The following is a 12,846-nucleotide window of genomic DNA, read 5'->3' on the forward strand; positions in this document are numbered from 1 at the left end:
TCCATCCATAATTGATCATCACCATACATAGTTGAGACAAGTTGTGTCGATTAATTTTATCAACAATCTGTTTATCAGGGGTGTTTAATCCCTGTTGTTGAGGCTAACAACCAACTAAACTGCAATCCGTATAAAAGGAACTATTTCAGAGTCAACGTTGATGGGTCGACCATTGTATTGATCTCCTTACTATGGATGCTGAAAATATTCTTCATTGTCGACAACAAAAATAAATTGGAGGAAAAAAAGCTTTCCTCACTCTCAGCTGCCACACAAAGAACACATCCATCGCAAGAAGCCTCTCCTCCACCTCAACATTTCTCTGTCCATGTTATGATCCTAGTGGATGGCCTTCACTAGCACATTGATTTACATGTGTCGTTTCTAGATATTATAGTGTTTGGGTCGAGCATTTAAGTTTGAAAATCATATTCTAATGTAATCTATAGAGAAGACAAATTCATACAGGCTCTCATTTATCGAGTTTCAGAAAGTCAAATAGCATGCGCCATGGGGAACATGGCAGAGTGGACGGCCAAAAGCTATGGCTGCAGTTGTTGTGGTCTTCACTGGACTCGCTCCTTCCATCCCAGCAATCTTCGCCTCCTCTTTCAACTTTTGCATTTTCTCCCTCGCCTTTCTCCCCTCCTCTGCTTCCATCAATTCCCTCACCGCCCTTTCTACCTCTCCTCTTCTCACAAATCCATCGCTTTCCATCCTCAAATCTATGGCTATCTCAATCTGTTTCACCAATATGACCCTGTTCATCCTCTGATCGGCAGCCTGAGGCCAGGCGATCATGGGAACTCCATGACAAACACTCTCCACTGTAGAATTCCACCCGCAATGTGAAAGAAATCCACCAGTAGATGGGTGAGAAAGAACAGCTACCTGAGGAGCCTAATTCAGAACAAGCAGCCCACGGTCTCTGGTTCGATTCTCAAAACCCTCCGGCAAAAGCTGAGAAATCTCAGTTTCCAGAGAAGAATTAGAATCCCCAGACTTGTACCCACGCACAACCCAGAGGAAGCGGTGGTCGCTGCCTTACAGTCCAATCGCGAGATCTGCAGTTTGCTCCCTTGACAAAATGGTTCTGCTTCCGAATGCCACGAACAGAACAGAAGATGGAGGCTGCTGACCTAACCATTCCAGGCACCTTGACTCGTCCCGAGGATCAGAATCTGATGAAGACATCAAGGGGCCTATTGGATAAATACGAGGGTTTCCTGCCGCTCGAAGGGTTTCCATGGCTTCCTCCTCCAGTTCAGCAAACGTGTTAATGAGAATCCCCGATGCTTCCCTGAAGCGGGAGCCGTGATGGACAAGCCAATAACACGTTGAATTTGACCTGTCATGGAGAGTAGTGGGCAGATCCCTAGCTAAAATCAGCGGACCCAAACACCCTATAATGTCTAGAATTTTTTTATGTTTTTTCAATTTCAAGCCTTTCTGAACCTTTCTTCTGTTGATTTGTCCAGAAATTTGACTGTTTTTGACTCCTTTCATGGCTGTGGTTTCTCTTCTGATATTCTTTCGACTACTAATACTAATTTCTGGTATGTTCATATCTATTGGTTCTGATACCAGACTGTTAGCAAAGAGAAATATATAACAGAGAATATGTAACGCCTCGTTAAGAGATCCAAAAGAATTAACCTAAAGTTTTACTAAGTTTGCTAAACATTTTTTTTTTTTTAAAGTAAGAAAGTATAACATAGACATCAAACACATAGTAGCGGAAGTAATACATGTAATCATTAACAAACATACATCACAAGTTACATTCCTTAAGGATCTCAAGACGTTGAGTCACATTTAAATTTAATTAATTCTAAGTCTAACAACTACCACATACATATGAAAGAATAATCGGAAAGTCCAATGTCCATAATATACATTTGTTCTGAATGCCTCTTGGCAAATTAATTCGGAATGCTCAATCATCCACTGTACATGTCACAGGGTATGAAAGGCTTAAATGAATATACATATGTAAAGATAAAGTTACATCATCCTCAAATCTATGATACAAAGTACAATAAAATAAATCAAACCAATCACCATACATGATACATCCATACATCCATAATGATAAAAAATCTATCATAAAATCTAACCATTCATCATAATAATCCAAGAACATAATAAGGTAAATGCCAACCAAGAAAGCTCCAGCCACGGCGATTACGGACGGATCTCAATGGTAAGAGTAAAAAGCACTACCACCCGACCGCGTGGAACCTAAATGGTCCACTCCCACCGCGCTGAGGAGATAGTCTCAAGTCCCAAACAAGGTATAAAAACACAAAACACAAGTACTCTCTAAGTCTGAGAAATTCTAAAAGTATACTAACTCAAAGGTTCCAACATAGATAGACATCTAGATCCAGAGGCACACAAAGACACGTAGGAAACCTGCTATGCAAGCGGGAAAGTGTCATCGCAAAAGTTACGTCGGAAGTTACCCGAGCAATCCCTTAGAAATCCCGGGTCCCCTGTGATCCTGCGGCCACTAGTATCCTCTCGTACTGACGAGGCATACTACGGAATGCAAGGTCGTAAACAAGCGTTCTCTCTACTCCATCCTAGTCTGTACTAGCACTCAAAGCATGGGAGAGAACATACAATTATCTTATTAAGTTTACCACAAACCCTTTGGAGTCACACTAGGTTTACCACAAACCCTTTTAAGGGTGAGTGAGTAGCCAAGTTGGTGTGAAGGCGAGTCGTGAGGCGTAGTGTTAGGCTAATGATCCCGGTGCTACACATCAACTCTGGTTCGAGTCACACTAGGTTTACCACAAACCCTTTTAAGGGTGAGTGAGTAGCCGAGTTGGTGTGAAGGCGAGTCGTGAGGCGTAGTGTTAGGCTAATGATCCCGGTGCTACGCATCAACTCCGGTTCGAGTCACACTAGGTTTACCACAAACCCTTTGGAGTCACACTAGGTTTACCACAAACCCTTTTGAGACTATCAATTTATACTAGGAAAGTTGATTGAAATTGAGGTTTATCAGATTTGATTTGAGATCAATTACATAGATGGAGGTTGGGTGGAGAAGCGTTGGCTGTCGGCTGGGCTAGGGTTTTTCCCCTGGCCTGTTCTTGGTGTTTGATCTTTACTATTTTTCTGTTCTATTTGGATTGCTAGCTACTAGACATAATTTGCGTCGGTGTTTTTGGAGATCTTCTGCAGTCAATTTTGGATTGGGGTTTTATTGTTTGCATGGTAGGGCCTAGGATTTCTTCTTTGTTGGTGAGAACAGATGGTTCTTCTCCAACTATGCATGCAATGCGATCTGAATCGTTTTATTCAGGGGAGAGCTCCAAGCTGAAAAAAGTTAATGGTTGTTTTCCGCGTAGCCATGATCGCCCTGTTCTGGTTATTCCTCCAACGACTGTAATGGAGGACATTGATTATTGGACCAAGCATGCTTTGATATGAAAATTTCTTGGAATCCAGATTTTCCTATCTGCTCTTGAGGCATGGATCTGCCGCTCTTGGCAGGTGGAAGGCGATATGGAGATTATGTTGGCAGGGAATAGTTATTTTTTTGTTGTATTCTCTTGCATGTCTGATCGTGATCGTGTTTTTGAAGGAGGCCCTTATTTCTACAACCATGTGGGGTTATTTGTCAAACCTTGGCATTCAAGTTTTAATTCTGCTGAGGATCTCCCTTCAAAAGTGCCAGTTTGGGTTCGCTTGCCTCGTCTTCCCTTAGAATTTTGGCGTGAAGACATCCTTTGACAACTTGCTGCTTTGTTGGGGAAGCTGGCTGCAATCGCACATGAATCCCTCGATAAAAAGGCTATTTCTTATGCTAGAATTTTTGTTGAAATTAATTTGAATAACCCATTACCAGATTCTTTGAAAATTTGTCTGGGGGATTCTTCTTGGGTGCAGCAGTTAGATTATGAATCCCTCCCTTTCCGTTGCCAGATTTGTCATGAGTATGGTCATTTACTGCAGCAGTGCCCCTGTAACTTGACTTTCAAAGGAGTGGATCGTTCTACAGCTGGCAATGCTGGTGGTTTGGCAGATACTACAGGGAAAGGACAATCTCAAATGGTTAATACTACCAAGGGGATGAATCCACAAGATGCTACAGGTAAGGGTAAGATTTAAATGCAGGATAAGGATGGATTTACCCCTGTTCGCCCTTGAGCTAAGGGATGTGGTCAAAAGAGGCCTTTGAAAGAAAGATTATCTGATTCAGGTTTTAACCGCTTTGAGGTGCTGGATAGCATGGTTCTAGAGGAGGGTATTCCTCCTCCTATCTCTTCTAAACCAGTTTGCCCAAATGAGAGATCTATTCCTAATGATGATTGTGGGGCATCTCAAGTTGTAGTATATCAGAACTGTGAGGTTCCTGTAGCTCCTGTGACAGAGGCTCTGGTGACTCCTGCAGTGTTGGAAGATAATGATGTTGTTTTGGCTGACTTGGTTAAGGATGTGCTACCACCAGGTAAGGGCAAGGGATCTCCTCTCCCCTTGGGGTTGCTGCCTCGATCCTTTAAGCGGGCTTCTTCTACTCCCCCTTTAAGGAGTGGGCGCAAAACAGACCAAGAGAAGATTAAACTCACAGGAGATATATTGATTGAGTCTGGTTCAGTGAAACCTTTGGATTCTCATTTTCCCAATTCTACCCAATGATGATTATTCTCTCATGGAATGTAAGGGGGTTGAATAGCATCCCTAGACAAAAGGCTATTCATAACTTGGTGGTTGATCATAGTCCTGATGTTTTTTGTATCCAAGAGACTAAGCTCTCTGTGGAGTCTATGGTCCAACATGCCTCTAGTATTTGGTCTCATGGCCAATGCCAATGTGTTGGGGCAACAGGCAGTGCTGGTGGTTTAGCTATATTTTGGGATCCTCAAAAAATTTCTCCTCTTGGCTGGATGTCTTCTCGCTCAGCTCTCTCTATGGTAGCTTTTGCTCTAGACTCAGGAGAGGTAATCATGGTTACTAATGTGTATGCACCTGTTGATCTTGTGGGAAAGGAGGAACTTTGGGAACATATTCAATATGTTAGAAATTGTCATCCTTATCATCCTTGGGTGTTAGCAGGGGACTTCAATTCAGTTTTAAGTCTGGAAGAGAAGCATGGTGGTTTGGCTAGATTGGGGCCTTCTTCTGCTCTTCTTCGGCAACACATATCTCTTTTGCATCTCTCTGATGTTAAGCCTTCTAATGGCCTCTATACCTGGAATAATCGTAGGACTGGTGTTGCTGCTATCTTAGAACGTCTGGATAGATTTCTTGTTTCTTGCTTCTGGCTTAGTGGCACCCTTACTATCTCTTCAGAAATCCTTGATTGGAGGGGTTCAGATCATTGGCCAATCAAATTTTCGGCTATAGGGGCTTATGTTCTGAAGCATCCTCCTTTTAAGTTCCAGTTGATGTGGCTTCGTGACTCCTCTCTTCATGATTTTGTTTTTTGTTGGTGGAAAGATGGTGCTCCTGCATATGGTACTGCAATGTTCTCATTTTCTAAAAGGCTTCAATATGTTAAATGGCAGCTCAAGATATGGAATAGGGAATGCTTTGGGAACCTTCACTTTATGAAGAGGCTTGCTCAAGAAAATCTTGATGTCATCACAAGGGAGATTAGAGATCGAGGTTTCTCAGAGGATCTTGGCCAGGCTGAATCCCTTGCTTCTAGAGCTCTAGAAGAATGGGAACTTCGAGAGGAAATTTTTTGGAAGCAAAAGGCTCGAGTTGATTGGCTCCAGGAAGGTGATCGAAACACTACCTTTTTCCATAAAACAGTGCAATCTCGCCGGAATCAGAGCACTATCTCTTCTTTGGTTAATTCTCAAGGTATCCAACTGAATTCCTTGCCAGCTTTGTTCCAGGAGGCTATTTCATACTTCTCTACCCTCTTCTCTGAGGACTCTCCTCCTGCTGATAATGAAGAAAATATTATTTTGTCCTGTATTCCTTCCCTTATCACTCAGGAAATGAATGATTATCTCAAGCGTCCTATCTCTTTGGAAGAGCTGGAGGAGGTGGTCTTTGGCATGCCTAAGGGGAAGGCTCCTGGTCCTGATGGCTTTCCAGTTGAATTCTTTCAGGAATTTTGGGACATCATTAATCATGATTTGTTGGAGGTGGTTAAAGAATCCTATGCTAGCAAGCAGATGCTTTGAGCTTTGAACTCTACATTCTTGACTCTTATTCCTAAGAGAGAGGGTGCTAATCAATTGGAGTTTTTTAGATCAATTGCCTTATGTAATGTGGTTTACAAAGTTATTACTAAGCTGATTGCTGAGAGACTGAAAAGGTGGCTTCCCATTATTATCTCAGAAGAACAAGGTGGTTTTGTTGCTGGCAATTTTTTTTTGGATAGGGTGGTTATTACTATTGAGGCTATTCACTCTATGGCTACTTCAAGGGAGAGAGCCATGTTTGTTAAGCTAGATATGGCTAAGGCCTACGATAGAGTTAAATGGAGCTTCCTAAGGAGTATTCTTCTTTCTTTTGGATTTAGCTCTAATTGGGTGAGTTGGATTATGAGTTGTGTTACTTCTGCCTCTTTTTCTGTTCTTATTAATGGTCAACCTTCACAACTATTTGGTGCTTCTAGAGGCCTCCTCCAGGGTGACCCTCTCTCCCCATATCTATTCATCATCATGGCTGAAGGCTTGGGCATATTCATTAAGCATCAGGTGTCCCAGAATTCTATTCAAGGCTGGCGGTGGGGTAATGGCTTACCTTCTCTTTCCCATCTTCAATTTGTTGATGATTCTGCTCTTGCCGGTCTTGCTAGGATCAAGGAAGCTGAAGCCTTTCGACATGCTTTGGACATTTATTTGGCAGCTTCAGGCCAGAAAGTTAATGAGCACAAATCTTTCATTTACTTTTTTAACACTCCTAATTCTATTCAGCACAGGATTGTTGGTATCCTACGGTTTCAGATAGGTTCACTTCCTTTGACTTATCTTGGCATTCCTATTGCTGTTTCCAGGCAGCCATGTCTCTTCTGGAAAAATTTGATTACCAAGCTTCAGGATAAGGTAAATCATTGGACTCATAGATGGCTTTCTACTGCTGCCCGGGTTACTCTTCTTCAAGCTGTTATCCAAGCTCTTGCTACTTATAGAAGCATGGTTCATGCTGCACCTATTTACTTTCTCAAGGAGTTTGATGCTCTTTCTCGACAATTCCTTTGGAGTGGTAATTTGCATAGTACTAAATGGAGCTTGGTTAATTGGGCAACTGTTTGTAGGCCTAAAAAGGAGGGTGGTCTTGGTCTTCGATTTGCTCTATTGAGTAGTCAAGCTTTGGCTGCTAAACTTTATTGGCGATGGTGCTCTGGAAAACATCAACTTTGGGCTCATATTATCACTCATAAATATTTTTATGGTGCTGATCCTTGCTCTGTTTCTACACTTCCTCTTGAAGGTCGTGGCTCAATGGTTTGGCATACTTTGAAGACAGGTGCGATGTTGGTGAAGAGGGGTCTGTTCTGGATATGTAAAGGAGGTTCTCAAGCTTTTTTTTGGTCTGATGCTTGGGATGGATTCCCTTCCATTTTATCCATATACCCTCATCTTCAGCCTCTTTGTGACTCTTTTCTTGCCGCGGGATGGGATAAAGTGGCTCATTACAAGACTCCTTATCAATTGGGACCTGTTGTTGGTTACAGATGGAAGCATTCCTCTGATTGGCCTCCTGGAGGTACAGACATGGATCGTCAGGAGCTTTCTTAAATTCTGGCCTCTAGAGAGTGTTCTTCTTTGCTTGGTCCAGATGTTTTGGCTTGGGGCGGTACCTTGTCTGGTAAATATCATGTCTCTGCTGGGTATCAGGAGATAACTAGACAATTATTTGGGGATGCTAAGGTCCCTTGGTGGAAGCAAGTTTGGAATAAAGTTTCTTGGTCCAAGTGCAAATTTTTCATGTGGCTAGTGGCTCACAATCGTTGTCTTACTTGGGATAATCTTTGTAAACGTGGATTTCAGGGCCCCTCTTATTGTGTTTTGTGTGGTAATGGCGAGGAGTCTGTCTCCCATCTATTCTTCCATTGCTCCTATTCTACTCAGATATGACACCTTTGGTGGAGCGCTTGGGGTTGCTCTTGTCGGCATGCTTCCTCTTTGCCTAAGTTCTGGGCCCGCTTGGGTAGTGCTCCCTCCAAGTCTTCTTCTCTCCATGCTGCTTGGATTGCTGGCCCATCTTTCATGCTTTGGCATATCTGGTTGGAGAGGAATCGTCGCATGTTCCAAGATGTTCGGCTTGGTGTTTTGCATCTTTGGTGGAAAATATCACATTCTCTTCAGGAAACTATTCTTGTGAAGTGTGAGCTTGATGGGGGTATGGATCCGGTTGATCTTTCTATCTATAATCGCCTCAATTTTCATTTGCAGGATGGGGTTGCAGCTCATAGGTTTCCTTCTATGTCCAGGCAGCTTCACCATCAAAGGAAGGGTCGGGTTAACCAGGATGGGCACTGGACTCCTCGTCCCTGTGGAGTTCTGAAAATTAACACTGATGGTTCTTCCCATGGGAATCCTGGTCCGGCTAGTATTGGCGGAGTGGCTCGTTGTAGTTCTGGGGATGTTAAATTTTTCTTCTCAGTTCATAAGGGTGATTATACTAACAATCTCATGGAAGCTCAGGCTATTTTATATGCTGTGGAATAGTGTTGCTTGCGGGGATGGAGTAAGATTATTTGTGAGTCAGATTCCCAGGTGGTGGTGAACATGCTTTCTTCGCAAGAGCTTGAGGATGTTAGTTGGCAGCTGGCCACTGTTGTTAAGCAGATTCTTTTCTTCTCTTCCTCTTTTCAGTTCATTAGGTTCATGTATATTCCTCGTGAATGGAATAGAACTACTGATTGTTTAGCCAAATGGGCTTCTAATCATGATCCAGGTTGGAATATTAGGGATAGGGGGCAACTGTCCTTTGAGATGGTGCAAGAATTTGATGATCTTGTTGCTCAGGATCAAGCTCCTTGTTGAGCTCTCCTTGTTGTATTCCTTTCTGTCTTAATAAATTTTTACCCCTCTTTTTGTAGTATTTAGGTGAGATGTTTTCACTTATTAAAACAAACAACTTACAATGAGTTATGCCCAGAGCCACTTTGGGTCTCCTGTCCCTCATTGCAAGCCACTTCCCGACACTACACATAGATAACCTACCCTAGGCTCATGACAACACAAATCAAAGAATCATAATAAATCACCTTAGTCCTATACAAGCGACTGAAAACATCATAAATATAATCCATAATCATCACATCAGTTCTCCATGAGCAACTGAATAGCCTCAAATAATAATCTTAATGATCACAACAAATATTTATCAGCATCTGAAGGCATCAATGGTAAATCACAATATCCCATGGTTCTCCAACGAGCAACCAGAAGGAATCCCAATAATAGAACACAAAACTGATCGAAGGCTTCAAAATGGTCAAGTCAAAACATGTCACAACATAACATCATCAAGATCTAAACAAACACTTTAGCCCTCTCAAAGCGACTAGAAGGTAATCCAAGTATAACTGATCGATGACTAAAAAATGGTTAAGTCAGATAACTCAAATACATACACCTCAGTCTCACACAAGGAAACTGGAAAGCAATAACAACCAGTAAAAACATCCATATCATAGAGCACTCCATCACATTACCATGGTCGGGTTAAGAAAGATCGAGACCAAATCATCATAACATCACATTCACAACCCCGAGCCTCTGGTAACAACCTAAACTGGTCAATACTAGAACAAACCCCAAAACCCCCAAGGCATAGACAGCATAAAGAAATCAGATAATCTCTCAGTTGGGTTTGAATCAAAAACACAAAGTTTGAGTTAAATAATAAGGTTTCAGTTTTCAGTGTTTGTGTTCAAGTAATAAGTTTTTCTCAATTAACCCTTACAATTAACCCATTTTATATTCGAATAAAAAGTACAACTACCCTAATTTTGATTTTAAACCAAATAAATCAATATAACTATAAAGGGTAGTTATTTATTTAATTATCAAAATAATACCTAATGATTTTTTTATTTTTTATTTTTAATAATTTTTTTTAAAATAAAATAATTACCTCTTTATTTAAACCCATAATAGTAATACAATAACTGATAATCTTTGTTATTACACTTAATTGAATGAATTTTAATTACAAACAATTAAAATTATAAAATTATCTATATAAAATATTTATCCCAATTCTAAATTCATTACTTTATTAATAATTAAATTAAGACTTAAATTAAATATTATTATAATTTAAATCACTTAATTATATTAATAATAATAATTTATTACAACATAATTAAATGATTAATAATAATAAATCATTAACATTTTTATACACTAAAAACTAATTAATATTTAATACCAATTAAATAACATTTAAAATTTATTGAATAACATATACTAATACTAATTAACAAATATATATATTATTTAATTAAAAAAAACTATGATTAAAACTTTATAAATGCAAAACTATATGCAAGCGAATTTAAATCGCTGTAGTGCTTATTAAAGTCGTCGGCCAAGAGCCGTGCGACCATTTCACTAGCCCTTCGATCGCCGTACCCTGCGACTTCCACATGCAGGTACATGTGAATGCCGCCGGTCGAATAGGTAAGTGGGGGTAGGGTTAATTTCTGCCCCCGCCCCCGGCCAAACGTATTTAATATATATTTTTTTAATTTTAATTTTATTTTATTTTTAAAAATTTGCTTAAGTAAATAACTTAAGTTTTATTGAATAATTGTATTTATTTATTATAAATTTTTTTTAAAGATTTACAATAAACAATCTTCCTTTCAATGAATTGCCATAGATATAAACTTACATATATGTTATTTTTATTACTATTATTTTTAAATATATTTAATTTTATAATAATTGTTTTAAACAATTCTCTTCCTCTTCATAAGCACATTATATATATATATATATATATATATATATATATATATATATATATATATATATATATATATATATATAATTATCATTTTAATCTGATAGAAAAGATAAATTGAACCATTCAAATTTTCAATCTAAAATTTTTATTTAATTTAAAATTCAACCCTTCCCCGATTAAATCTTAATTTCTTTAATCTAGAAAACAAGGGTTTCTAATAACTCTTCTATTCTCCACGTATACATAAATTATTGATAAGCAATTAATAATTCACAATATTGACAAGTTTAAACTTTCATCACAGAGAATTTGGATTTACAAATCCCAGACACGAAGAAGACAGGAAAGGATGATTATGTAAATAATCAGTGATCAAAACATAAGACCCTACCTGATCCTGATGCTAATACGAAATCCTTGAAAACCTATGAGAGGATTTGCTCTCCTTAAATAAATTTCCTCTGAAAAACTTTCTTAGAATTCTCCTTCTCAAATTCGCTGCCAAAAGATGTCTCCCAAAATTCTTATCTCCAAAATTCCTTCCAAAATTCCCTATCTCCAAAATTCACGGTCCAAATTCGTGTCCTCCAAAAATGACCCCCTCAAAATTGTGATAAGGAGTTTTCTCCTCAAATTGAGGCACTAATTGTACGTTCACCTGAGAGGACTCCTTGCTTAACAGACTCAAACTCCCAATTAACTTTTATTATCTTTTCTTTTATTTTGCATTCATCTTTTCATGCACATTAAATGAATTATTAAATAACTTTATTTAATATTCCATTCGACTTCTATTTTTAATCTTTATTACTTTTAATCCCATGCGCACTTTATGAAATTAACATAACATTATTATTTCTACTTATTTTTATCTTTTAATTTATTTCTTTTATTTTCAACTCAAGCTCACATCATGCGATCTAGAAACTTCAATAATTTAATATCTTTTCCACTTTTAATTTATTTTAGAAACTTAATTGATAAAATATTTAATTAATTTAAATAACAATACTATTTAGCATTTATTTAAAAATGAACTCTAGATATATTATTATTAAATTAAATAAATATTATCACGTTCTAAATTTATACTTAAAACTTTTCTCTCCAAATTCAATTCTTTTTATTTAATTAATTTTTTAATTAATTAAATATAATTAAATATTAAAATGTCATAATAATCTTCTATTAAATTAAATCATTAATTAATCTTTTAATAAGACTTAATTAATAGAAAATACACCAAAGACTCATAAATCAACATACGAAAACCCATCATAGGAAAACACATACTAAATCAAAGAAAAAGGGTTATAATCACAAAATAACATCATTTGATGCATTTGGAAGGCACTTAACTCAGATACTTGTCCTAATTATCAATTAGGACAATTGGCTAAAGGGTTTAGGATTTGGACTTAAGAGTTTATCTCCCCTCTCTTACCATTGAGATAATGCGATAGGGTACGCTCATCCTGGCAATTCAGGGAAGTCGATACCCAGTACCTGCAACCTGCATAAAATTCACACATGTACAGACACAATATTCTAAGCTAGACAGACAATGGCAGGAAGTGGTGCATCGTGTAGATCCCGACTAGCAGGTGACTAGGACTCCCTTCCTTAACTACATCAGAAACACCATGCATAAAGAAAACAAACACGCACACCATACACATGTAGTATGGGGTAAGTATTCATAAGCAAGCACATGTGATAATAAACCATCTAACTAATCATCATTGATAATTGAAAACATTAAATAATCATCATACATGCATGAAATATAGAGTACCAAGTAATCTCATCATATAATAAACTGAGCGTAAAACAACATCTGATAATCTCTAAAATAATAATACTAATCCTCAAACATAAAGTTGGCCTAAAAGAGTTTGGCAAGGATGACTGAAATGCGACTTAGGGGCAGGCACTACAGAATACACT

The 12,846-nt window shown here is 38.3% G+C and overlaps 1 pseudogene; it reads right to left on the reverse strand.

Annotated features, from left to right (window-relative positions):
- On the reverse strand, window positions 1-1,566 carry LOC149574828 (UDP-glycosyltransferase 72B1 pseudogene; annotated as a pseudogene).
- Between the last annotated feature and the right edge of the window lie 11,280 nt (window positions 1,567-12,846).

This window comes from Cupressus sempervirens, chromosome 2, assembly GCF_028749045.1.
Source record: "Cupressus sempervirens isolate cs-2001-9-10 chromosome 2, ASM2874904v1, whole genome shotgun sequence".
Classification (NCBI taxonomy): Eukaryota; Viridiplantae; Streptophyta; class Pinopsida; order Cupressales; family Cupressaceae; genus Cupressus; species Cupressus sempervirens.